This window comes from Mustela lutreola, chromosome 6 (genome assembly GCF_030435805.1).
Source record: "Mustela lutreola isolate mMusLut2 chromosome 6, mMusLut2.pri, whole genome shotgun sequence".
Classification (NCBI taxonomy): Eukaryota; Metazoa; Chordata; class Mammalia; order Carnivora; family Mustelidae; genus Mustela; species Mustela lutreola.
The window spans coordinates 133,279,575-133,307,559 of NC_081295.1; the positions used below are offsets into that span (position 1 = coordinate 133,279,575).

At 38.9% G+C, this 27,985-nt stretch overlaps 1 long non-coding RNA gene across 1 annotated transcript in view; it reads right to left on the reverse strand.

The window, feature by feature from the left end:
• The window catches only part of LOC131834441 (uncharacterized), a 54,111-nt gene that overhangs the window by 12,555 nt on the left and 13,571 nt on the right, over positions 1–27,985 (reverse strand). Inside the window, exons 4-5 of the long non-coding RNA XR_009354874.1 lie at positions 25,226–25,319; positions 23,478–23,630 (exon numbers count right to left, since the gene is read on the reverse strand). This is a non-coding gene — a long non-coding RNA (uncharacterized LOC131834441). The remainder of the gene's footprint in view (positions 1–23,477; positions 23,631–25,225; positions 25,320–27,985) is intronic.

Consider the following 27,985-nt stretch of genomic DNA (forward strand, 5'->3'; position numbering starts at 1 on the left):
GTAAACCAATAGAATATGGCAGAAGTAACGGTAAAAAGCCCTCAGGGTCTGTCTTCTATCTTGAACCACTGCTTGGAGAAAAGCAGCGCCCCCATCCTGAGGATATGCAGGCAAACTTTGCAGATGTCCACAGGACAAAGAGCTGAAATCCCAGCCAACAGGAAGAGACACCTGCTAACAACCACATGAAGTGAATTCTCCTTCAGTTGAGCATTTAGATGACTACATCCCTGGCTTGACTATATCTTGATGATAGAGCCTGAGCTAGAACCCCCTAGCTAAGCACTCCTGGATTCCTGGCCCACTGAAACTGTGATATAATAAGTGTTTGTTGTCTTAAGTTGCTAAGTTTGGGATAATTTGTTACTCAGTGGTAGGTAACTAATATATTACTCAATCAAAACATACAATCATACACATACATATATGTGTACACACATATTCATTAGGAAATCCTTAGCATGCTACTTCAACCTAATAATTATATTGTATTCTGGACTCCGGCCCTACAGTTGTTTATACAGAGGTACCATAATAATGATCCCTTTTCGTTCTTCAGTCAAAAGACTTTAGTCGCTAGTGTCCAAGATGTACTCATCTCACAAAAAATTCCATCATACATCAAAAATCAATTCAGGTTGAAGATAAGAGTTCCTCTTGGCTTCCATATCTTTATCAAAAGAAGGACAAATATAAAGGAAAGTATTTGGCCTACTAAATATAAAAGGCCTCATTAGACTTTTTCCACGGAATGAAAGGAGAATCCAAATTTTACAATCTCTAGAAAATTTGCTAAGAATGGTCAGGAATCAGTGAATGCTTGGTGCATTGTCTGTGATTGAAAAGATTTTTCTGAAACATTTATAATATGGGTTATTATCAAAAATAAATCAAAGAAAAAATGGACAATTTATGCATATAGTAATTGTTATGTTTTGAAATACATAGATTTTGTAAGAATCTAAAGATATTGACTAGTCAATTAGCCATCAGAAAGGATGAACACTTACCATTTACATCAATGTGGATGGAACTAGAGGGGATTATGCTGAGCAAAATAAGTCAATCAGAGAAAGATAATTATCATATGGTTTTACTTATATGTGGAATATAAGAAACAGGGCAGAGGATCATAGGGGAAGGGAGGGACACCTGAATGGAAAGTCATCAGAGAGGGAAAAAAACCACAAGACACTCTTAACTATAGGAAACAAACTGAGAGTTGCTGGAGGGGAGGTGGGTGGAGGGATAATTGGGTGATGGGCATTAAGTGGGGGGCACATGATGTGGTGAGCATTAGGTGTCATATGTGAGTGATGGATTGTTGAATACTACATCTGAAACTAATGACATATTGTATGTTGGCTAATTGAATTTAAATTTTGAAAAGGAAGGGAAAAAAAGACATGATATTCAGTATTTATGTAAAACACATATATAATAAGTACATTTATGAAAGATTTATTTAAAAGATTAAGCCTCAGATCTGTCATGACCTATTAAATTCTACATCCATCATTTAGTTAATCCCCAAATTCTTTGCCATCATCACAAGATGAAACACCTTTGATCAACAAAATGATTTGTTTATTTATGTAAAATGAATCATGAAGTAAAACTTTATTTCTGGTTTAGACTATGAAATTCATTAAGTGAGTAATGCTGTAGTGAAATACAGTGCTCTACATATTAGTGGTAATGACATTAACTAAAAATGTTGGAGGCAGACAAAATGTAGAATACATAAGTGTACTGTAACTGGTTAAATTTTTTTTTTAAGATTTTATTTATTTATTTGACAGACAGAGATCACAAGTAGGCAGAGAGGCAGGCAGAGAGAGAGGAAGGGAAGCAGGCTCCCGGCTGAGCAGAGCTCCCGATGCGGGGCTCAATCCCAGGACCCTGGGACCATGACCTGAGCCGAAGGAAGAGGCTTAACCCACTGAGCCACCCAGGAGCCCCTAACTTGTTAAATTCTGAAGAGCTGGTCTGCAATTTGAGTTATTAAAGCTGTTTTCAAACAAGTCTGGCATGCTTTATTCTGGACTTTAGTGTATTATATAATGAAAACCTCCATTGTAATTCTATTCATAAAGCAGAGCATTGCTTATGGACCTTTAGGAAGGAAAGTGGGCTTGAAGAAATGTGGTATTATTCTTTGGACTCAGGGGAAAAAAAAAAAAAAAAACCCAGACCCAGCATCATCAAATCAGCCAAGAACAAGAACTTTCTGCAACCTACAGCAGTTAAAGTTCAGACCTGAACACTTAGAAATTTCCTGAAATTCCAGCTCCTTTTCAATTCAAACTTGAATCCACAGAATCCAATGAAGATAAAACACTTCGGAATGTCTCAAAACTCAGGAACTCAAAGTAATTAAAACTAAAACCACTAAAAGTGTATCATTTAAATATATGTACAAAAAGGATTTGGCAATTTTTAACATTCATTAATGGTTTTTTATATTTTATTTTTTAATTAGTAACATATAATGTATTATTTGTTTCAGGGGTATAGGTCTGTGATGCATCAGTCTTACATAATTCACAGCACTCACCATAGCACATACCCTCCCCAATGTCCATCACCCAGCCACCCTATCCCTCCTACCCTTCTCCCCTCCAGCAACCCTAAGTTTGTTTCCTGAGATTAAGAGCCTCTTATGGTTTGTCTCCCTCTCTGGTTTCATCTTGTTTCATTAATGATTTTTTAATAACTTAACAAAATTGTATAGAAGGGTATTTATTCAAACCAACAAGAGGACCTATAAACAAAACCTAATGTGAAATATAAAATGTTTTGTTTTGCTCCTAAAACAGAGAATAAAGCAAAGAGTCTACTCTCACCATTCTATTCAAAATTGCACTTAAAGTCTTAGCCATCATAATAAGGTAAGAAAAAGAAATAAAAGCCACGAAGACTAAAAAGGAATAAGCAAAACTCTCTATTTGCAGATGACATGATGGTTCATTTAGAAAATCCTATGAAATGTATAATACAATGACTAAAATTTATATGAGTATTTATTGAAGTTTCAGGATTAAAAGATTAATATAAAAATTGATTATATTTTTAACACTAACATAAACCATTGGAAAAGAAATCTTTTGAATTTCATTCACATAGCACAAAAAGACATAATACTTAGGGATAATTTAACAAACAAAAACTATAAAAATATCGCTGAGAGGGGCACCTGGGTGGCTCAGTGGGTTAAGCCGCTGCCTTCGGCTCAGGTCATGATCTCAGGGTGCTGGGATCAAGTCCCGCATCAGGCACTCTGCTCAGCAGGGAGCCTGCTTCCTCCTCTCCCTCTGCCTGCCTCTCTGCCTACTTGTGATCTCTCTCTGTCAAATAAATAAATAAACCATTTGCGACAACATGGATGGAACTAGAGCGTATCATGCTTAGCGAAATAAGTCAAGTGGAGAAAGACAACTATCATATGATCTCCCTGATATGAGGAAGTGGTGATGCAACATGGGGGCTTAAGTGGGTACGAGAAGAATAAATGAAAGAAGATGGGATTGGGAGGGAGACAAACCATAAGTGACTCTTAATCTCACAAAACAAACTGAGGGTTGGTATTATGGACATTGGGGAGGGTATGTGTTTTGGTGAGTGCTGTGAAGTGTGTAAACCTGGTGATTCACAGACCTGTACCCCTGGGGATAAAAATATATGTTTATAAAAAATAAAAAATCATATTTAAAAAAATATATATATATATCGCTGAGAAAAAGAAAAACTACATAAATGGAAACATTCATGCTTCATTTATGGATTAAAAGACTTAACATAATTAAGATACCAGTTCTCCCCAAATTGAGCTACAGAATCAAGGCAATAACCTCGGTAGGTTTTTTGTGGAAATTAACAATGATTCTAAAATTTCTATAGAAATTCAGAAAACTTAGACTACCCAAAGCAATCTTGAGAAGGGAAAACAAGTTGAAGGACTTACACTATCTGACTTTAAGATATACTATCAAGCTACAGTAATCAAGAGAGTGCAGTATTAGCATAAGGACTGAAAGTAGATGAATGACACAGAATAGAGAACCTCAAAATATACTCATACTTATAAGATCATTTGATTTTTCTCTAAAGGGACTATATCAATTGAATGGAGAAAAAATAATTTTTGAAATAAATGGTACTATAATAACTTGATGTCTGTGGGGAAAAAATGCACTTTGACACCTATCTACCCCATACACACAAATTAATCTGAGATGGATCACCAATGAAAATATAAAAGCTAAAACTGTAAGTCTTTTAAAAGAGAGCATGATAGAGAGCATAAGACTATCTGAAACTTTGGGTAAGCAAAGCTTTTTTCAGATGAGATACAGAAAACAATAATAATAAAATTAATTTGGCTTTACAAAATTTAAAACTTTTGTTCATCAAAAGATATTAAGAAAATGAATAGTTTGGGGCACTGGGTGGTATAGTCAATTAAGCATCTGACTCTTGGTTTCGGTTTAAATCTTGATCTCAGGAGATCTCAGCAAAGTCTGCTTAAGACTCTCTCTCCCTCATCCTCTACCCCTCCCACCTTGCCCCCCCCCACTCAAATAAATAAATAAAATTTTAAAAAAATAAAAGAAGGGCGCCTGGGTGGCTCAGTGGGTTAAGCCGCTGCCTTCGGCTCAGGTCATGATCTCAGAGTCCTGGGATCGAGTCCCGCATCGGGCTCTCTGCTCAGCAGGGAGCCTGCTTCCCTCTCCTCTCTCTCTGGCTGCCTCTCCGTCTACTTGTGATTTCTCTCTGTCAAATTAATAAATAAAAAAATCTTTAAAAAAAAAAAAGAAAAGAAAATGAATAGACAAGGCACAGATGGAAGAAAAAAATTGCAAAACATATATTTTGGTTATATGAAGAATCCCTAAAACTCAATAAAAAGAAAAATAAAAGAAAGAGATTTCAACATTTCACAAAAGAATAAATATACAATGAGAAAATGTTAAACATCACTAGTCATCAGGGAAATGCAATTAAAACTATTATGAAATACCACTATGGACTAACTAGAAGATATAGAACTGAGAAAAGATTGACAATGCTAAATATTGGTGAGGATTTGAAGCAATCAGGGAGAAGTATAAAATGGCATGGTCACTTTGAAAAGAGGATCTTGCCATTTCTTAAACTAAACATGCATCTACACAGAAATTCCACTTGTAGGTGATTTACCCAACAAAAATGAAGGCATATTTCTACCAAAAGACCTGTATGAGAATGTTTATAATGGCTCTATTTATAATAATAGCCAAAAAGTGAGATCAGCCCAGGTGTCCATCTGTCGGAGAATGGATAAAGTAATTGCTGTATTCATCCAATAGACCACTATTTAGGGACTTAAAAAGAAAATGAACTTCTGATATGTACCATGACACACATGAATCTTAAAACCATTTTGCTAAGTGAAAAATGGCTTACACAGAGCAAATGATGCATTATTCTATGTATACAAAGTTCTACAACAAGAACACTTCATCTGAGGATGCTGGAGGTGGAGCTTGGTAGGTGTGATGGAACTTTTTTGGGCAATGGTTGTAATGCTCTATGTTTTGATAGGGATAAGCACTTCTGTCAAAACCCAGAGAACAGTACATTTAGGTTTGCTTTTCACTTTTTCTAAATTTTATCTCAAAAGAGAATAACCTGTAAATGAATAACAACCTATCTTAAGACTAAGAAGTTATGAGAAAAATGATACTCTTGAAATGCACTAAAATGTAAGATGGTTTGACAGATGGATCAAGGAATGGATAGATGACAGGCATGTTGTAAATCTAATAAGCTTGTTTGTCTGGATACATAGACTCTGTGTGGTGAATATATGACTCTTCACTGTGAATTTGATTCAACTTTTCTCTGTGTTTTAAACTTTCAAAATACTGTGTTGGAAAAAAATTTCTCCAAGTCCATAATTTCCTAGTAACTACATATTTTAGCTTCAAATTTTTACCCAGGGTTTGGCTTCTTCTTTTGCCTGCCAACAGAACATCTTTATGTTCTGAAATGAAATGATAGCCAGACAAGGCCTAACCCTATGTGTCTATACCAGCCAGAGGGCCCAGCAAAACTGTCAAGCTTAGGCCAGACGAAGCTCAGAGTCTCACAGAACTTTCTAGTACTGTCGTACATGAAGAAACAAGTTACCAGTTTTACCTAATAATTTATAGAAAGGAAATACATGAGAAACCACAGAATTTATCATTTAGAGGTCAAACACAAAAACCAATTGTGAACCAAGTTTTAACTAAGATAAAATTAAGAATATTTGAGGCAACTAACAAAACTTTAAATTATCACAAATCTGAGTAAGTGGACAAATTTTGTAACAAATACTTTTAAAAACCTTCTAAGTGTACTAGTTCAGTAAAGGATACAGAAGAAGAAAAATTTGACTAGGTATTTGAAATGAACTTACACAAAACAACTAAGTGACACTGAATATTAATGTGTGAGATAGAGATTCGGATTTCTGTAACAGGAAACCTCACGATAGATGGAAACAGTCCGAAGGTAAGTAGGATTTAGCCCTACTGAAAATAGCTTACTAATATTAGTAGTGTAGAGCCCAGATTCGTGTGTCAGGCTCACAATGGTTCCAACCTCAAACCCAGCATTACTATGTGGCTCCCTACAAACTATAGATCCTCATCTGAAAAACAACCAACATCTTTCAGCATGATAACTTAACATTGTTTTTCTTAAAGAGGACTCCCTAAACCCTATAAGCTTCAGGCCCCAGGGAATCTTGATCTTTCCCTGTACTCTGTAATATTAGCTACTCTTATTTTATAACACATTAAATGGGACAGTGTTACAAGGGAACAGGTGAGAAGAACAGCTTCTTCCACACTGCCAGTTATTAGCACAGGTGAGTTCAAAAGCAGGAGCCCAGAGTCCTTGCCCTAAAGATACATACTCCATTGCCTCTCCAAACACCAAAAACATTATTAGGTAATGACAAGAATAACAAATACTTACACACTGAGCAGATCCTCAGAGTTCTCAGAGGTGCTTAAAGGAAAAAAAAAAAAATCCGAAACTTCAGGTGTTAGTGTTTCCCCTGAATTTAAACAAATTTCACCATGTGTCCAGTCCTCTTCAGGCTATATGGATCTATTTATGCGGTAGCAACCAGAGTGCCATCTTTCAAACTGATTTGATGAATTCTGTTTTACTCAGAAGATAAACCAGTCATTCGACTGGAATTAGAACTAAATGTCCTCAGGACATGGCTCTGCACATAGCAAAGGTAATTTCTCAATGGCAGTTAACTTTTCTGAAGCTCTAGACTCAATGCTTTACATACAGACCTTACATACTGTAAGTTAGGTATGCCAAGATGCTCAAAGGGGTTGAAGCAGGCTTAAACAGGTCAAACACCAACCTAGTGTTAAAGCTGGGATGCAAGTCCAGCATCCACCCTGGAATCCATGCTGTGAGCTCTATGCTGCCCTGCCTTTCTAAACGGGGTAGAATGGCAGACTGTGGGAGCCAAAGGACAGTGAATACTCACATAACCCAGGCTCCTGATTTTGAGACTTAATACAAAATGGCAGATAGTGACAGAACCAGAAAGAGAGTCATAGTAGAAAAAAAGTGTCTTTCTCTACTCTGACTCTCAGATACAGGGTCTTTGGAATTCTTCCGTCATCTCTATACCCACAGTCCAGAAGAAGCTTCCTCACAGCACACCTGTGCCTCTCATAATGACCTGGGCTGGGCACCACCTTGTAATTTTGTTGGGAAAGCCAGTTCTTAATCTCCTGACCCAAACTGACCAAGAAAACTTCTGCTAAGCCCCTGACTCTTTCCAGGGAAAGGTGAGCTGAGGGTTAGAAGTTGTTTATGTAGATTCCAGATTTAGAACGACTATCATCAGACTGGCAGTTGACATGGGTGAGGAAGGTCAAAACAATAACAAAACGCCCTTCATTTGAGATCACAGCAATTGCTTAATTACATAGTGCATTATGTTATGACATTGCTGGGGTTTCCAACCTCCTGTAACAAATGCCGTTGAACATCCAGCTCTGTTTGTCTGGACATGGCATGCAGAAACTTGCCACTGGCTGAATAGTTTCCATGTGGACTTAGGTCTTCTGGCCTTGACAGTGGGGTCACTTGGCAAACTAAGACCGAGAAAAGCCTGGCACCTAGAATTAACCTGAGAATCAAGAAGCTTTTAGTTTGATGACAATATCTCTCCCTGTCTATAAAACAACCCTTTCTTCTATTTTCTTTCTAAACAAAAAAAATGCTTTCTTTGTGTTGCTTGGTCACTCACTCAACACGGAAAAAGGAACTGTTTCTATTCTTTATCATTTGCTATTTATTTAGTGTTCAGAGGTAGAGTTCAATGCTTGTGGAAAATCCTGTGCATGAACTGGTAATTCTGGCTTCTTAAAGAATCTTTTTATGTAATTTCATTTTGGGATGTACAGATTTTCTTTTCACTGATTGTCAAAAGACTTTAATATTGTTGAGTGTTTGGGGTTTTGGTTTTGGTTTTTGTTTGGCTTGGTTGTCTTACAAAGAACTGCAAAGTTGTAGAGCAGTAAGATTAAGGTAAATTTTTTATTTTCTTTTTTTCTGTTTTCTTTTTTTATTTTAGAAAAGAAGCTATGCTAAGGGAGAACTGAATATAAGTATTTTAAATAAAAAATATATCAGTAAGGTTAGGTGGTTTGACACAAAGTTGTTAGGTATGTCAGTAGAAAAGGAAAATAAAGAGGAATGAAAATCTTAAATTACAAAGTTGGTCCTAGACTTTTTAATTTACATTCTTTAGAATGCTCACCACCCATGCAAAGTAACAGTCCTCTATATTTGATGCAGTCATGGATAAAGAATAAAAGAAGGATAAGAAGAAAACACTCCATGGAAAAAATTGAAGCATCCTCAAATTAGTGTATTTGAAATATACTAAAGCATTATTTTACTAAAAATTAACCTAGTTGTTAAATAACTAATTGAGATTTTTGAAGCTGCCTAATTTTTAAGTGTAAAGTACACAGTTTAGAACCAAGGAGAATTAGAAAACCCAGACTCTTAGAGACAGTATGCTACGAAGAATGAAGAGCTCTTCCAGATGATAAATTGATGCCCATGTGGCTTTTAGAAATAGTATTGTGCAAAGTGAAGAGACTCTTTCTATTTTCATTTCTCCCACCAAATCCATGTGCAGTTTTGGTTTGAACTGCCTGGACTTGAGTTTTCTCATTTGTAATAAAGGCAGCTCAACTATAAGGTTGCTTTTAAAGATACAAATCTATTGCCATTTGCATTTTTATCAATGTCAGTTTACTTTCACTTGTCATTTATTTAAACCTTTAATGTTTGAGAATATGTCTGATTGAAGTACAAAGATGTATGCTGTTCACTTGCTCCTTCCAACACATTTTTTATAAGCTCAGCGAACATTCCAGTTTTTGGCTTTGACAGAGACCATCAAATGCTATGGAGTGTTGGAACTTTTCCATCTAGGTATGGGAGCCTCCTAGCTCTTCTTCGAGACTTCTTCCTGCTACAGAATGTCGTGTTCATCTTAGTACCCTGACAGCCCTTTCAAAAAATGTTTTAGGCGGGCAGAAGAAAAACTCTACACAGAAAGAACTACTACCTGAGGGCAAGAGTGGGAGATGCCATAATTCAGCTGTGAAATTCCTGCCTATTACAGGAGCTACAAATGATTCATATACACATCCTCCCTGGAAAGGGTTTCTGCTGGCCTGCAGGATGGTTCTGCTCTCTTCTCTTCAGGACCTAATCTATTCAACATCCTTCCACTTTACCAAGACTCCTAGGTCAGGGTTAATCCCATACAGATTTACAATACAGCACTTCCTCCAATCATGGGTGTATGTCTCTGCTTGGCCCTTACCCGCTACCATAACCAGCAGCCAAACTGGCAAACGAAAGCTGAGGAACTGAGGAGACAGGGGTAAGAAGCCAAAAGACCAGTCAAGTAAGAGGTTTGACATAGACAAAATAACAGATTTGTAGATGGAATTTTTTTATTAAGGCAGGCTGAATTATGGCCCCCCTTAAATTCATACGTTGGTCTCAATCCCTAATGGTATATGGGTTTATTTAAAGATAAAGTCTTTGAAGACAAAATTAATTTAAAAGGAATTCATTAGGATAAGCCCTTATCCAAACCTGACCAGTGTCCTTTTAAGAGGAGGTCAAGACTCAGACACACAGAGGGAGAAGGCCATTTGCAAGCCAAGGAGAGAGGCCTGAGAACAAACCAGCCCTGCTGACACATTGATTTCAGAACTGTGAGGAAGTAAATTTCTGTTTTTTAAACCTGTGGTACTTTGTTATCACAGCCTGATGTGCTCATCAGTATACATATCAAATAATTGTCGTGGTGAGCACTTGAATTTAAGTTGCAAGAGAACATTTTGAAGGATCCAGGAAAGCTGCTATGAGAGTTATCACTGCTCACACATCAACTGACTCATCTAGAACTCCCTTAAAACCCAGAAGGACTCCTTTGCCCCTGAGACTATACTCATGATGCCCAGGCCCAGACTGGAAACTAAACTGCTTTTCAGTGAATGGCTTGCTGAGGTTAAAGTCAGAGCAAACAGTGGAATTCTTTTTAAGTTGGCTTTTTTTTTACAAGACTGGAAAGGGAATGGTATGTAATGGGAGCACAAGAAATATTTATTCAATGAGCAAGTGAAGCCTTTGAGAGCCTGATGAATTCCCTTCTCCAGATGGGGAATCTTTCTACCCAAAGAAGATGTCTATAGTCCATTCTCTCCTCCTTTTTCAGGGCTACAATCCTCCTTCCCTCTTTCAAGTTCTCAAACTGTTTTTCTCAAAGTATCCTTTCTGAGCTACATTCCCCTTCTCTTTTCACTAACAAAATCTGATTGATTGCATTCCAAAGGACAATGTACTTTTGCCTGCAGGAAGATTCCTGGCAGATAGTAATCATCCCTAAACGGGCAGACCAAGGGTACAACCCAGCAAGGAAGGGATCTTTCTCAAAGCTCTTTTGCACCTTTCTTGCAAGGCCAAGTTTTCCTCTCAAAGGATAACAAGCTGATGCTGGCTTCATGCTTTGCAATTTACAAAGCATATTAACGTATATTATCTTATGTAATCTTCACAACAACACAGTAAGTCAAGTTTTATCAGTAAAGATGTACCTCGGGAAGGTAGTAAGATCATAGTGTGCAGATAAAATATCTTGACTTATTTACACAGCACCTACCATCATTTACACATAAAATGGGACAAATTGTTTACAGTGATGAGTTGTAACAAGGCAAAAAACATTTCAAGGATCTCATGGAGCTGGTAAAAAAAAAAAAAAAAAAAAGCTGACTTTTCCTTTATCATCTAGGGACAGGAATGATACATGGGTGGTATGAATCCAACAGTCTGCCTTGCATCTACAGAAGACAGCCTAACTCCCTGTCCACCTGGGCCAGAGACCACCTCTCCTACACGGACTCTGTAATTCATTATGCTATTTCTATATCTAAATAGTTCATGAAAGAGACTGACGAGGTCATTGGGTTTTCTCATTTTCTCTGGGGATTCAGGGCCACTGAGCAACATTCTTTATAAATGGCCAAAAGAATTCTGACCAAGTCAAGGCTGAGCCAGAGGCTGATTCATTGGACCAAGCAAAGTGCTCCCAAAAGTATGTAGCTACGACGTTATTACAAGCTACTGGAAACAGTAAAGGAAACCAGCTACAACCTCTCCTTGTCAGATGCATTTCATTTTCCAATGAAACCCACATGCCCAGGTCCTAACAGGAGGTGCCAATCACAGATGTCTTGGGAGATGATGATTTTTTTTTTTCCATTTCTAAGCATGAGTCATGGGATACAAAAGCATCAACAGTTGAGACACCATATGTGAACCCCTGCGCTTCGGTGCTCCATGCTGAGCTGAAGCTGCCTGCTTTCTTCATGCCTCCTTCAGCAGCACCCAGAGGGCTGCTGCAAGCTCTTGTCGCCTCAGATGGGTGCTTCTGTTGAAACAACAGTCTTCAAAACATGGTTTTCACAGAACATTCAGGACCAGGAGGAAGAGCAAGTTAGCAAGGAAAAATGTAAATGTATAAGGCCTCATTTGGTCCTGAGGTCAGCAACCAAAAGGAAAAAAAAAAAAATGTTTGACTTCTTTCATATCAAGAAAACCTTCAGTTGTTATCAGTTTCATTGCTTTTTTGTAGTGTTTTGCCTTTGTTTTACATTTGATCAAAGATGACAGTGCTGCTCTGCCACTGGTACAAGTTGGTTTTGAGTCATTTTACTTGCTTAAGGAATAGGATATAAAATAACTTTCATGTTTGCTTATTTCATTCCTAATTCACAGGTGGCTGGCACTTAGGAAGAAGCAGTTTCACAGTGAGTACAAGACAGAGGTGTACAGCCCTGACGTGTGTTTCTTCAGCCTCATTCAAACCTTGCTCTCACCAGCTGAACCCAGTCACTTAGGAGTTGGACCTCACCCAGCCTATTCAGATGGATGCAGCCAACCATAAAACCCAGGTTTATGACTGGACAGTCATAAAACTACTGCAAAGTGCCACTCCCATCACACACACACACACACATACACACACACACACACAGTGAGCGTGTGGACACGCACATGGACACCCACACATACATATATGCACATCCACATTGCTGCCCATCTGCCCATTCTAATGGGCTCCTTCCCAGTTCAAATCATGCATGTTCTTTGTCCTCCACTGGATTTTAAATTACGTGGATGTTTGAACTGCTTTTCCTAAACTTCATTATTTATTTATTTTTTTAATTTGACACAGAGAGAGAGAGAGACAGCAAGAGAGGGAACATGAGCACGGACAGAGGGAGAGGAAGAACTAGACTCCCCATTGAGCAGGGAGCTCAATACAGAGTTCTATCCCAGAACCATGGGATCATGACCTGAGCAGAAGATAGATGCTTTTTTTTTTTTTTAAGATTTTATTTATTTATTTGACAAACAGAGATCACAAGTAGGCAGAGAGGCAGACAGAGAGGGAGGAAGAAGCAGGCTCCCTGCTGAGCAGAGAGCCCGATGTGGGGCTGGATGCCAGGACCCTGGGATCATGACCTGAGCCGAAGGCAGAGGCTTTAACCTGCTGAGCCACCCAGGCACTCTGAAATCTTTGTTGCCGAGAAAGGCAGGATTACACTTTTTTCTTTCAGATGGAGTTGGTATAGTGTATTCTTGGTTATCGAAATATTCATAGTTTGGGGACTTTGAAATGGTAAATATTCATGGTGTGTAAAAAAACATGATACATAACTACGATCTTAATTACATTAAAATGCTTACTTTGTAGATACACACGGGACCTAGAAGTCAAACTGTAAACTGCTTGTGATTATGGATGACTTTGTTCTTTGCTTCTTGTGTTTTTCAATTTCCTTTTATGCAAATGTTAACTTTTAAAATATAAATTTTTTAAAACCTAAAAAAAAAAAAAAGAAGATAGATGCTTAACTACTGAACCACCCATGTGCCCCTCAACTGCTTTTCCTAAATTTCTATTTTTCTCAATTTAGAGAAAATTCATTGGGAGGATGGTAAAGTCCCCATGGGACTGACAGGCCAGATTAGTTGCCACCACCAGCCAGCTTAAGAAATAGGCTGAATTCAGATATGGACATTGAGATAATAACAAAACACAGTAAAAAAAACTACAGCCCCTTCCCATAAATGAAGACCATTGACTCCTTTCCCAGGAAGAAAACAGCAGATGAAAATTAAAACTAAATACCCAAACTAAAATAATTTCTTAAAAATCTCTTTAGAATCATTTTCACTTATTTTTCCTGTTGACGTAACTTACCAGAAGTTTTCTGCACCCACTGCCGCTCCACCACAGAAAAAAAATTACTCCTATTCTTCTTCTGGTGTGCTGTAATTGATCTCAAAATACAGGACAAGGGAAATCCAAATAAAAAGGAACCAAGGTTCAGAGAAAATAATGAGACAAGGGGTACACTTCCTACAGTGGCAGCCAAGATGTAATGCCCTAAACCCTCTTCTTGGAGTATGTGAAAAAAGAAGGAGAAAACAAACTATTAGCCCTTGGCAGAGGTCCATAGTGATAAAAGTAACAGAAAACATGAATCAATTAAACCTTGATTTTGTCCAACTTCCTATTTTAGCAGAGAAGAAAAATGAGATCCAGAGACTTGAAACAACTTGCTTAAGGTCATTAAGGCAGTTTGTGGCAAAGAAGGGGTTAGAAACTTGGTTTCCTGACTTCTAATCATGAACTCAGGTAATCCCAGGTTAGGAGGAGCTATCCAGTCTCACCAGGTTTGCACCTGAGCTTTTGTAAGTGAGATCCATCTCATCTCTTTTCAGGACGGCCTGTCCTGCCTTTGGACCTCTCTGAATGTAAAAATTTTTGTTCTGTCCCTAGTCCTATTTCTGCCTTTGGAAGCTACACACAGTTTTACCTTACTTTTCTAGGCCACGCCTTCAAAGTAGAAAGCAATTGAGATATCTCCAGTTTTTCATTCTTCTCAAGGGCCTTTTATAGCTGATCTCTGTGCTTTGGGCATATTTTGTCCTTCTCTTAAATTCATTGCCCAAAACTGAATGTCAGTATTCCAAAAGTGGTTACACTGGCCCAGAGAAGAGAGAAGCAGTTCAGCACTACAGAAGGAAATATCTTTCCATAAGATGGACTGAGTAGACAGATGAAGTCTACTTTCTACCATAAGCTCTAGATTCTTTTTATACTTCATACTACTGTGTATTGGGTACTACTATACCCATGGAATACTAGTGAAATTAATTCTTGCAACCCAGTTGAAGACGATTTACATTTAACTTTTAAAATGCTTTTCTATCTTATTCAGCTTTTCTTTCTAAACTGTCCTATAAAGTCCTTTGAGATCTTCATCTGTGCTGTCCTTCCAATGTGTTTATCTTGGGTTAAGACAGATTGAGTCACATTACTCACCATGAGAAGCACCATGAGAAGCATCTCTCCAAGTTACTGCTGGTCATCACCTAGACCAGTCTTTGCTGAGTATAGTCATTGAACCTGTCAAGGAACTGCCATCATACTGACCTCTAGTCACATGCCTTTGGTGTGTATACAAAGATATTATCAAGAGAGACTGTGCTGAATGCCTTGAGAATACCCTATAATGGCAGCATTTCTTTGACCTACTAGTCTATTGGCCCTGTCAAAAGAAAAAATGAATTTGCTTTAAGGTGACTTGTACTTGTGAACTTACACTTGAACATTTGCCCCTACTGCCCTGCTACTCCAGCAAATATTGATGAGTTGTCAACTCTGCTGCATAAAAGTGGCAAGAAAATAATCTAAAAGAGCACTTCACCAATTTAAGGAAGGAGGTTGTCCAAGCTAGTGCATATGTCTTCTACCCTGGTTACCCTTATATGTCTGAAATCTCAGTTCCTATTTTAAATTTGTTGATGTCATAACCTCCAAGCTATTTCAGATACAGTATACACATTGTGGCAGGGAAGGGGCTGGCCAGGCAGAAGACTCCTCCCCAAGAACTAGCAATAGAAACTGCAAGGATGATACCCATACCCCACTCAGTGAATCTATAGAGCCGCAGAAAACCAGTCTGGGTTATAGCCACTATCCCTCCCCTGAGGTTTAAGAACTGAGGGGCTCCCATCCAACCCAGTTGGGGTTTCCAGCTATGACAATGCTCCCTCTGACCTTCACCCAGATGATTACAGGAGTAGCTGTCTCTGTTTTCTCACCCCATCCAGATGAAACTAACATTTATTTTTCTATATCAGTGAGTTAAGCAAATAGCTATTCCTCTATGCTTATACACATAAATTTATTTTTCTTAAATTTTAAAATTTAAAATTTTAAAATTTTAAATTTTAAAATTTTAAACTCCAGTTAGTTAAAACACAATGCAATATTAGTCTATGGTATACAAATTAGTGATTCAACACTTCCATACAACACCCAGTGCTCATTGTAACCAGTGTACATCTTAATCCCCATCACCTATTTTCAGCCATCCCCCCTGCCACCTACCTCCCTTCTGGTAACCATCCCTTTGTTTCCTATAGTGAAGTGTCTGTTTCTTGGTTTGCCTCTCTCTCTCTCTCTCTCTCTCTCTCTCTCTTTTCCCTTTGCTTATTTGTTTTGTTTTTTTATTTATTTATTTTTTATTTTTTTTAATTTTTTATTTCTTTTTAGCCTAACAGTATTCATTGTTTTTGCACCGCACCCAGTGCTCCATGCAATCCGTGCCCTCTCTAATACCCACCACCTGTTTTGTTTTTTAAATTCTACATATGAGTGAAATCACATGGTATTTGTCTTTCTCTGACTGACAATATTTCACTTAATATAATACTCTCTGGTTCCATCTTTGTCATTGCAAATGGCAGGATTTCATTCTTTTTATGACCAAATACTATTCCACTTTGTTTGTTTGTGCGTGCGCGCGCGTGCACGCACGCGTGGGTATGCACCACATCTTCTTTATCCATTTATCAACCGATGGACACTGGACTCTTTCCATAATTTGGCTATTGCAGATAATGTTGTTATAAACAGCAAGGTACATATATCCCTTTGAATTACTGTTTTTGTATTCTTTGGGTAAATACCAAGCAGTCTTTGGGTAAATACTAAGCAGTGCAATTGCTGGGTCGTAAGGTAGTTCTATTTTTAACTTTTTTGGGGAACTGCCATACTGTTTTCCACAGTGGCTGTGCCAGTTTGCATTCCCATCAGTTTGCATGAGGATTCTGCTTTCTCCACATCCTCACTAATACCTGTTGTTTCTTGTGTTGTTGAGTTTAGCATTCTGAAAGGTGTGAGATGATATTTTACTGTAGTTTTGATTTGTGTTTCCCTGATAATGAATGATGTTGAACATCTTTTCATGTGTCTGTTGGCCATGTGGATGTCTTCTTTGGAGGAATGCCTATTGCTGTCGTCTGCCCATTTTTTAATTGAATTATTTGTTTGTGGGGGGGGGGCATTGAGTTGTATAAGTTTGTTATATATTTTGGATACTAGCCCTTTATCAGATATATCTTTTGCAAATATCTTCTCCTAGTCCATAGGTTGCCTTTTAGTTTTGTTGATGTTTCCATCACTGAGCAGAAGCTTTTTTATTTTGATGAAGTCCCAATGGTGCATTTTTGCTTCTGTTTTCCTTGCCTCAGGAGACATATCTAGAAAGAAGCTGTGATGGCTGATGTCAAAGAGGTTACTACCTATGTTCTCCTCTTGGATTTTTATGGTTTCATGTCTAACATTTAGGTCTTTAATCCATTTTGAATTTTTTTGTGTGTTTGGTGTAAGAAAGGGGTCCAGTTTTCTTCTTTTCCATGTAGCTGTCCAGTTTTCCCAACACCATATGTTGAACAGACTTTTTTCCATGAGATATTCATTCCTGCTTTCTTCTAGGGTGGTTGAAAATATAGTTGTAAGCTTATTTCTCAGTTTTCTATTCTGTTACATTGACTTTTGTGTCCTTTTTTGTGCTGGTACCATACTGTTTTGATTACAACAGTTTTGTAATATAATTTAAAGTCTGGAATTGTGATGCCCCAGTTTTGCTTTCTTTTAAGAATGCTTTGGCTACTCAAATTCTTTTGTAGTTCCACACAAATTTAAGGATTGTGAAAGTAATACTTCTGATTAAAGTTTATTGGTGATGAAGGGATAGGAAAGGGAAGGGAAGGGAGGGAAGGAGGAATGAAGGAGAAAAAGAAAAAAGAAAGGAAAGAAAGGAAAAAAGAAGAAGAGAAAAAGAAACGAAAAAAGAAGAGTTGTCCTGAAAGTGCTGGAAACCACTGAGGTCTCCAAGCTCAGCTTCTCCCAGAGTTCAGGTGGCTGTTCTTCCAGTGAGCTGGACTGCCTTTTCTCTCATGGCTCATGGAAGGACAAAAGAAGTCAGGGAGTGGTCCAGTGCTGCTGTCCATGTATGGTCCAGCAAAAGGGCGGGCATGCAACTCCTGCAGGGAGAGGTTCTCAGTCCTTCCTCCTCCTCAGACTTCCTTAGCTATATCCCTGAACTAAGTCTCAGTTGTTGCCTGCCTCTAGTTTAGCTCTGTAGGCCTATTTCTACGTCTCACCCCATTTCCACTGACCCTAGCAAGAAGCATTTGCTCTCAGGGCTGTCTGGCTGCATTTTATTATTTTATGTTGCTAAAGAATGCTCACAGCAACAGAATAAGACATTCCAATCAAGCAAAAGATAAAAATTTATGGAACCTATGATCCTTCCTTTGATCAACTGATGTGCCACTTGTCAATTTGAATTTCAGAGAAAATACTTCTCTCCCTAAATAGAGATGTAATAACCTTTGTGTTTGCAAAGCCACAAATCTTCCTGATCAAAGTTCCATTTAAAATCATTACAAATAGGTAACTAATCTCTGCCTTCAACAAAGAGGGGCTCCATTCCATTTTTTCAGCAGCTTATTGCATAAATATTATTTTTGCCATCATTCTTCAATGTATGGGTGAGATCTCCAGTGGACAGAGATACTGATAAATGAACCTCAGGGCAATCACCAATCTTAAAAAGAGTAGTTTAGGGGCACCTGGATGGCTCAGTGGGTTAAGCCGCTGCCTTCGGCTCGGGTCATGATCTCAGGGTCCTGGGATCGAGTCCCGCAATGGGCTCTCTGCTCGGCGGGGAGCCTGCTTCCTCCTCTCTCTCTCTCTGCCTGCCTCTATGCCTACTTGTGATCTCTCTCTCTGTCAAATAAATAAACAAAATCTTTAAAAAAAAAAAAAAAAGAGTAGTTTAACAAGTAGTCCCTTAACAAGGAGTTATGAGGACTAAAGTCATTTTCAGAGGCAGTTCCTAGGAAAGGCTCCTCTGTAAGAATTCTTCAAAAAAACACTGACCAGTTTCATAACTATGACTCTCATGCTCTCAGGAGACAAGTATAATTCCTATATGTTGAATCCAGTTGAATCCAATTCCATCAGTTTTCTCTCTATTCCAGCAAATTACATCTGAAGTTTGCAAATAGCACAATACATAGTGGTGGGCTTTGCAAGGCAAGAGAACATATGCTACTTAATCTGCATATGGTAAGCACTGAAGTTAACCTTCCTAACTGTTTAAAGAACCAACTCCAGCAATGTGAGGGACTTAGTCAAGACTTCCAGGTTAATTAGCAGAAAGGTCAGCACTAGAATTCAGATTTCTTTAACCCAAGACTTAGACTTTTCAGGAGAGAGATAGTATAGGAAGTTGGAAGAACTATGGAGTTGGATCTTGGATTCTAATCCTAGCTCTCCTTCCTACAAAATATGTGGCCTTGGGCTGTCATCCAAGCAGTCTGAGTTCTAGTCTTTTTGTCTATAAAATAAAAGTGTTGCAGACTCTCAAGATGGTGGTGAGAATGGGAAATGATGCTACAGTGTCCTTGGCAGGGATTAGTTGCTACCGTAACACCACAATGTTTCCACTTACCTTGGTCTTCCTCACTGTGCTAGTGTTTTCCAAAGCACATCCCACAAAACACATGTGCCAGAAAATGTTCTCTGAAAGAGGGTTTCATTGTTAAGTTTTTGGGGACCCTGCTCACTTTATTGCCCTATTTGAAATTAATATTTTAAGAGTTCCACTGGGATTTAATCTCCATGGGGGAAGGAAACATACCTCTCTTGCTTTACACTATCTTCCCAGAGCCTCATATAAAGCCTGATACACTGTAAGCATCCAATATAAATGGTTAATGAGTGAAGAAGTAAATGAATGGCAGCATAAGAAGTTCTGCTTCAGGAAAAAAAACAAAAAACAAAAAACAAAAAAAAAACCCTATTTAACTTTGTGGAACCTGGCCTTTCCAAAGCTTGTATCAGGGCCCATTTTTCTCTACCTGTAAACTGCCTTCCTGAGAAATACTATTCTAAAGGAGTTAATACATTCTCAGCCCCTCTCTGGCTATGGTTAGTCTGCTACCAGAGAGATGAGGTTAGATAGAACCCAACAGGTTTTCCATTTTTACCACCGCCAATTTTATAGAAAGTCCAGACAGGCTTTTCCCATACCTAGAGATATAGCTGACTGACTTTCTCCATCCACCAATTAACTGAGAAAATGCAAATACTAATTTCACTGTTAGTCTATAAGAAGAAATAATTAGGAAAGTTGCACAATGCGAATCTGCAAGGTATTCCAAAAAGACATAAGTATTTCTTCTTAGAGGTACAAATAAATTAACCAAGTCCCAATCCCCGCCATTAGAATGATGTCAAGTCTTAATATTTAGATTTCTCCCTAGGATGGGGGGTTAAAAAAAAAGGATGTCATTTCTACAATCACAAAGACATTCCAAATGAGGTAATTTTATTTGTACAAAAGCCTTTGTAAACATGACCCTTGCCAAGGGAAAGCTCTCAGCAGTGATGGCAGGAAAGGTATTGGTCCCCAGGATTCATAGCCTTGTCTCTTCCTCATGGGTACCTTACAGCATGACTGAAGAACACATACAACCTTGAAGCTGTTAGCTGAGGGGTAAGAGTTTCTTTCTCTTACACATCACTAATCATCTTAGTCAGCTGAGGCTGCCTCAACAAAATACCACAAACTGAGTGGCCTTAAAACAGAAACTTAACTTCTTCCAGTTCTGGAGGCTAGAAGCTCCAGTGAAGGTGCTGGCTGATTCAGCTTCTCATGAGAGCACTCTTCCTGGCTTGCAGAGGACCACCTTCTTCTATTGTCCTCACATGGTAAAGACAGCTCTAATCATTCTTCCTCTTCTTTTTTAAGATTTTATTTACTTATTTGCAAGAGAGAGAGAATACAAGCCAGGGGAAGGGAGGAAAGGGAGGCAGACTCCCTGCTCAGCAGGGAGCCCAACGTGGGGCTTGATCGCAGGACCCCAGGATCATGACCTGAGCCAAAGGCAGACGCTTAACTGAGCCACCCAACCACTCTCATTCTTCCTTCTCCTGTAAGGGTGCCTGTCCTATTGGATTAGCGTCCCACTCCCATGAACTCTTTTTACTTTTATCATCACTCTACAAGACTTGTCTCTAAATTTAGTCACAGTGGAGCTAGGGCTTCAGCATATGAATTTGGGGGAGATATAAACAGTCAGTCCAGAACACTAACCTTGTGCTGGAATGAGCATTACCAGCAAAGACCCACAATGCCAATTGTCTTGCAGTTGTGAGAGAGCCTGAGGTTGAATGGACTTGCATAAACTAGCCATAGGTAGTGCACAGCTGAGCTCAGCAATGAGTCAGGAGGACATTTCATACCACTAGCCCATAGCTGACACACCTGATCCCAAGGGCTGCATTAAACTTGAGGAAAAAACAGGAATAAAAAATGCACCTCCAGACAATCCCAACATCCACTGACAAAGTGTGGTCTAAAAATACAATGGAATATTATTCAGCCTTAAAAAGAAAGGAAATTCTGGGGCACGTGGGTGGCTCAGTGGGTTAAAGCCTCTGTCTTCAGCTCAGGACATGATCCCAGGACCAGGGTCCTGGAATCGAGCCCCACATCAGGCTCTCTGCTCAGCAGGAAGCCTGCTTCCTCCTCTCTCTCTCTCTCTGCCTGTCTCTCTGCCTACTTGTGATCTCTGTCTGTCAAATAAATAAAATCTTAAAAAAAAAAAAGAAAAGAAAGGAAAGGAAATTCTGACATATGTTACAAATGGATGAACCTTGAGGACATTATGCTCAGTGAACAAAACCAGTCTCAAAAGACAAACACTTATATGAGGTACCTAGAGTAATACAATTCATAGAAATGGAGAGTAGAAGAGCAGTTACCTGCGGCTTGAGGAAGGGGTGGGTGGAGAGGTATTTTTTAATCACCACAAAGTTGCAGTTTTGCAGGATAAAGTTCTAGATACAGATGGTGGTAATGTTTGCACGACAGTATAACTATACTTAGCAGTACTGAATTATACACTTAAAAATGATGAAGATGATAAATTTTATGTTATGTGTATTGTACATTACTTTTTGGAAATAGTGCCAGCTATTATTAAAACAAACAAACAAAACTTTAATGAAGCTATGGACAGCTTTATACAGTCTCCTTAAGATTCCAAGGTGATTTCTTTTCCCACCCCGCCACCCAAGCAGGGATAACCATTATAAATGCTGTCTCTATTCAACAGACTTAGAGCTGCTGGCACTTTGGGGAAGTAGGAATATTTCTAAAGTGGTGACTTCTATTTAAGCCTGGAATTAACTCTCCTGATGGATAAGGGCTGTGTTAAGGCAGCAGGGTTGTGGAAAGCTCTTTAGCATTTCATAACTTACCCTCTACCTTCAACAGCACCTGGCATTGGCTCTAGCTATGAAAGCATCACCCCTTGGCAGAGCTGTACAAGGACTGGCATCCTTTCACAATTCTTGCTTTACAAAATGTTTTTTTAAAACACCTCTGCCCATAAAGGCAATACAAACAAGTTGCCTGTGAGTCATAAAACTATAGAACACACACTAAGTCCATGTAATAATCTTTATGTAATTTGCTCCTTAGTCATTGTCTAGCCCATTAAGTAAATATGCAGCATGCATTTCTTTGAAAATAAAGCCCTCTATAAAAACAAGCATTGTAAACACACAGAGCAATAAAGAGTTCCACAACAAGTTTCACCAAAAGGAACTTTTAAAAGATAAAAATAGATTTGTTTTGAAGTCATTCAAGGTGAAATATCAAACAGGATTTCCCCCAAGACAACTCTGGGCATTAACTGCTTTTAAAATTACATCAGAAGAAAGTCACGATGACCTATCTGAGCAGTAGGCACAAATGCAGAAGTGTCTCAGCAGAGGTCAACTTTGCACAAAAGCAGCAATAAGACCCAACAGGTAGAACATAGAGTTCAACCATTTGGCTTCCTTTTCTAAGCCTGACCTTGGCCACCCTTGCCTCATTTCCACACAATAAGTCTGTCCCCAACACTGCCCTGCAAGAAGGGCATGTGTTCTCTTCTCAGCACTGTACACAATAGAAAAGTTGGGAAATTTTTATTGCTTGCAAGGGATGGAGACAAAAGTTAATGTTGCTTCATACCTAATCTAACATGATTTATTCAAAGTTCTTCTCCTTATAAATAAAATGGAGAGAGTTGAACTTCACAGAGCAAAGTAGGATTCTATTAGAAAGGTCCAAGAATAATTTGGGAGAAATAGGCATCATCACCTACATAATACACACATGAACACTCATATACACGTTCACACTCTCTCATACACACACACACACACACACTCACTTAAACATATACTTATATGCATACATTCATGCATGCCCAACTTCACACATACATACACTCTCATATGCTTACAAACACACTCATGCACTCATCCTCATTCTCAGATACACAGCAAAGGGTTGGTGAGCTCAAGACTCAAGCACTAGCCCTCCTGCCCACAGAGCCCGGGGCAAACCATAACTGACCATGACACCTACATTTACCTTAAAGCTCAGACTTACCTCTCAGCCCTTCGCAGCCCTTCAAGCAGCAAAATTCTTTCATCCAGTTGGCTCTCTGATCTAAATTTCTTCATTCTTAAATCCAGAAATCTTGAAAGGTCAAATCAAGCACAAGTGGAGATTCATATCAATGGACTATTAATCATTTTTTGCCTATTTGTGTAAAGGAGAAAAGATATATTACTATATAGGATATCTTATAAAGTTACTTAAATATCAACCTGATTTTTTTTTCCTATGGCTTATTATTTAATGATGACATCACCTTGAAATGTCTCCAAAAGTGTGTGTGAGAGAATAATGTTCTACTAGAGGCTCTGATCTGGGACATGGACTTTTATGGGTCAATCCAGATGTTGTGTCCCTTGTCTGTAGAGTTTGATGAGCTGCATGGACATGCCATCTGAATCCTGAATGCAGAAATGAAATGGCATGACTAATATACTCCAGGGATCTGCTCAGCTTCCTAAATCTCTCCTTCCTTAAAGAAGAAAGGAAACCACTTTATTTCCATTTTATTAAGTTTATTGAACAGAATTAATATTGTTGAATTAAGCTTAAAAAATATGAGCATCTATCCTTCTGCTCAAATTTATCCTCGGAATGTGTGTGAGAGCAGTGGGGTGGGGGTGGATGAGCATGTATGTGTTTTTCGAGGAAAGAGAAGGGAGGACAGGAATTTTCTGGTTGAGTCAGTTTCACAGAAATAAAAATACAGGTATATGTGTTCAGCCTCCACCACCATCTTCTTCAAGCCTCAGGGGCTACATGGTCTTTCTGTCCAGTAAGTGATGACTTCAAACAAATGGTTAGCAAGGCTAAGGGCCTAGGTAAGACAAAGACTCATGTGAGAAAATCAGAACTTTCCAATGAATCATTTTTTTACCAAATAGTTTAAGAAGCATGACCAATAAGTCCTTTTTCCACTGTGTCCCAGAACCAAGACCCACCCCAATGTTATCCTTTATGTGTGTCAGAGTTCTGGGATGTCTTGCTCCTCTTGCCAGTTCATCACCAGAAACAGAAAGGGCAGATGCCCAGAGAAGAAGAGCAGTGACTCCTAGTCACATTTGCAAAGTTAAGTGGACCGGAGATAATAGGGATTGTGTGACCTCAGGAGAGAAGGGTAAGCTTCCTTTTCCTACAGTGTGCTCCCAATCCCTCCCCTCTCACTTCAGAGAGGCAACCAAGATTATCCTACTACCTGCAGTGGCCACCAGTCATATCTATGCCTTGCTGATGTCACTGCTAGCCTTGCATGTGAGTAAACAGACTGCACACTTCAATAAATAAAATATAAAGAAAAGAGAGGTATATATCAAATGTAATTTAAAGTATACTAGTTTAAAGTCAAATACAGGAGGAATTGGTAAAATACACCAGGATCGGGGTGCCTGGGTGGCTCAGTGGGTTAAAGCCTTTGCCTTCAGCTCAGGTAATGATCCCAGGGTCCTGGGATCAAGCCCCACATTGGACTCTCTGCTCAGTGGGGAGCCTGCTTCCCCTCCTCTCTCTCTCTGCTTGCCTCTCTTCCTACTTGTGATCTCTCTGTTGGTCAAGTAAATAAATAAAATCTTAAAAAAAAAAAAATACACCAGGATGTTGGGTTTCACAACACACATAACTGTTGGGCCCAGGCCCTGCCAACCCTCTTATTTGAGCAAACTCTAGTCTCCACTCATCTTTCAAGACTGGGCTGGCTCAGGAGTAACCTTCTCAGTGAATCCTTCCCAAAGAACTCCCCTCACCTGGGCTTCTCCTCAGAACCCTCTGCTTTTGCAGTACTAAATCACATTGTACTGTAACTTGGCCAAGAAGTATCCTTTCCTGGAGTTCAGAACTCTGTGAAAGAAGGAAGAATCTTTAATCTTTTGATCCATGGTTCAGTGCTTGGTACTAGCGACCCTAGGTAAATAAATGATGCTGAACATACACCTGGATCAATCTATCAACAGATATTTATTGAGTATCTGTCTTTAGTCCCCAAAGTGAAAAGACCCCTGTGGAAGTGAAGACTTAGTAGAAGACATGATTGCTTTCACTAAAGAGCTCATATTTTTTTGTTGTTGTTGTTGGAAAAGATACACTTGCATGGCAAAGTGTCTACTATAGACAGATTCTAAGGTAACCAGAGGTCATGAATGGGAATTTGACTAGTAAGGGAAGCTACATGGAAGACAGGCAAAGGTTTTGGGCATGGGGACTGAGAGGAAAAGTGATAAGGAAAGGAACACAGGAACTGAGAGGATTCTGAACACTAGAGTTGTGAACATAACCACTGAGCATTCAGTCTGTGTTAAAATACTTGCTGCCCCATTCACTAATCATGTGATCTTCAGGCTCTCTGCCTAATCTTTCTTTGTAAAACTGGGGAAAACACAAATTGTTTTTATGAAGACTGAATGGGACAATGTATGGGCAGCCCCTAGCAGATGCAGTGCAAAAGGGCTCCTCAATATTAACTATTAACATATATCAAGTGGGAATGAGCCCAGCTTGCTTACAAGATATAGACAAGAGCTGTGTGCATGTTGGTATCCATTAAGAAGTGTGCAAACTCTATTTTAGAGAAATATAGCAGACCTGCATTGTGAAGGACTTGGAAAACTGGCAGAAGGATTTGAACATCGTGTGGGGAAAAACAGGAAGACCCCAAGAGGTTCTCCTAGCCCTGCTGAGAATAAGGAACTGCGCCCCAGACCTGGTCCTGAGTCACCTCACTTCATTCTCCCAGAGTTGAACAAGGGCCTGCCCAGCATACCAACTATCTAATGGGTTTTCCGACAAATCAAATCTTCTGTTGTGCTTTTATTACTGTGTAGAGTTTTGTTTTGTTTCATTCCATTAATAAGGAGTGCCTCGCACAGGGTAAGACAATAAAATCTCTTCTCATCTCTAACTTTGTCAACTCAAGTAACATGACCCTGTGTTCCTCAATTTTCGCATCTTCAAAACATAAATTTATCTCATCCTAGGTAGATAGTATCTACCTAGTATCTCATCCTAGGGAGGATGGCTATCCATCCAACATACTGGAAACCTTGAGCCAATGGCCCTAGAAAGACCTCAACCTCAACCTCTCCACATGCTGTTCCTAAGGTCTATGTCATTCTGGATGTTCTTCTTCCCATTTTCATATATCTGACTGTCCTTTACAGAAGAATGGTTTTCTCTTCAAACACCATTGCACATACAGCTATTTTTTCCCTCTCTGTTTCCCATGATATTTCTGATTTGTTCCAAGTTTCCATGCTTCTTTCAAATCATAGAAACTAAGATACAGTCTGTCACTGACTCCCAAAAGGTTTGGTTCAAGTTCCACCAACACTTGTAGGCTGGAGCCACATCATGCCTCCTCACTAGAGCTAATTGTGAAATCTACAAGAGTCTAGGAATTGGTTGAGAAACAGTCGGTAACTTGAAATCACCCACAGTAGGAGTATTTATACCATGACATCGGCATACACTATAAATCATGGCTTGATTTATTGTTTTATTGATTGTCTATACTTAAGAAAGTGATAGAGAAAATACGAATACTGCAGATCAAACTTTAAAATGTGTCTTGTCGGTAGACATTATATTGTGGACAGCATAAAATAATTGAGGAAGCATTCCTCCAGTGTTTGAAAATTACTATTGGATTCAACAAAGAAGTTGCTCACACCGTGACTTCATTGTTGCACTTTTGTCTCACTTATTAATGGTAAACAAAATGTCAACTAACATTTATATTGGAACCACATTCTGAGAACTAGCCCTGCATCTACTATCACTACCCACAAAACAAAATTCCCTGGGGAGAGATGGCACTTGTTAATTTCATTCCCATGAGAATCAAGCTGGCCAGCCCTCCTCAGCCTGCATACTGAGATAGTTGACCCCTCTCCTAGTTGCAGACCCTACTCTGGTCCTATAATCCATTCTTCAACCTGGCACTTCAACAAGCAAAAATGGCCCCTGAAGATAGCCATTTGTGGGTACTACTTACTCCTGTCTCTTTGCTCACAGGCTTTGGAATTTGAGAATTTCCCAACAGTGAGATGCCTCAGAGATTGTGAAATAAATAAGAGCACATCTTAAGCAAGTCATATATAAATATGGGAAGGAAAATAACAATCCCTCAGGCTGGGCAAAACACATATTTAGAACAAACTATAAAGAAACTCGACTTGGCCTCATTTTTCCACATATTCTGTTTTTGCATTTTGGAAAATTTACAGCTGGGTACAAAACTATTCTTGCAAACTAATTGCACCTACAATCAGCTAATTGGAGGGGCAAGGATCCAGCTGTGCTTGCAATTAGATAATTGCTGTTGTAATTCCTTGACTAAGAACAATGATCATTTTTAGATAGGACTTACAGGTTTCCAAGTAGTTTATAGGCATCATGTAGTTATTTTTCCTAGTAACTTTACACACCATACACCTGTTAAAATGGTGAATCGAGAAGAGAGACCACAAGGCCAAAGCAGAAGCTCTCTGATTAGCATTGGAGAGAAACCA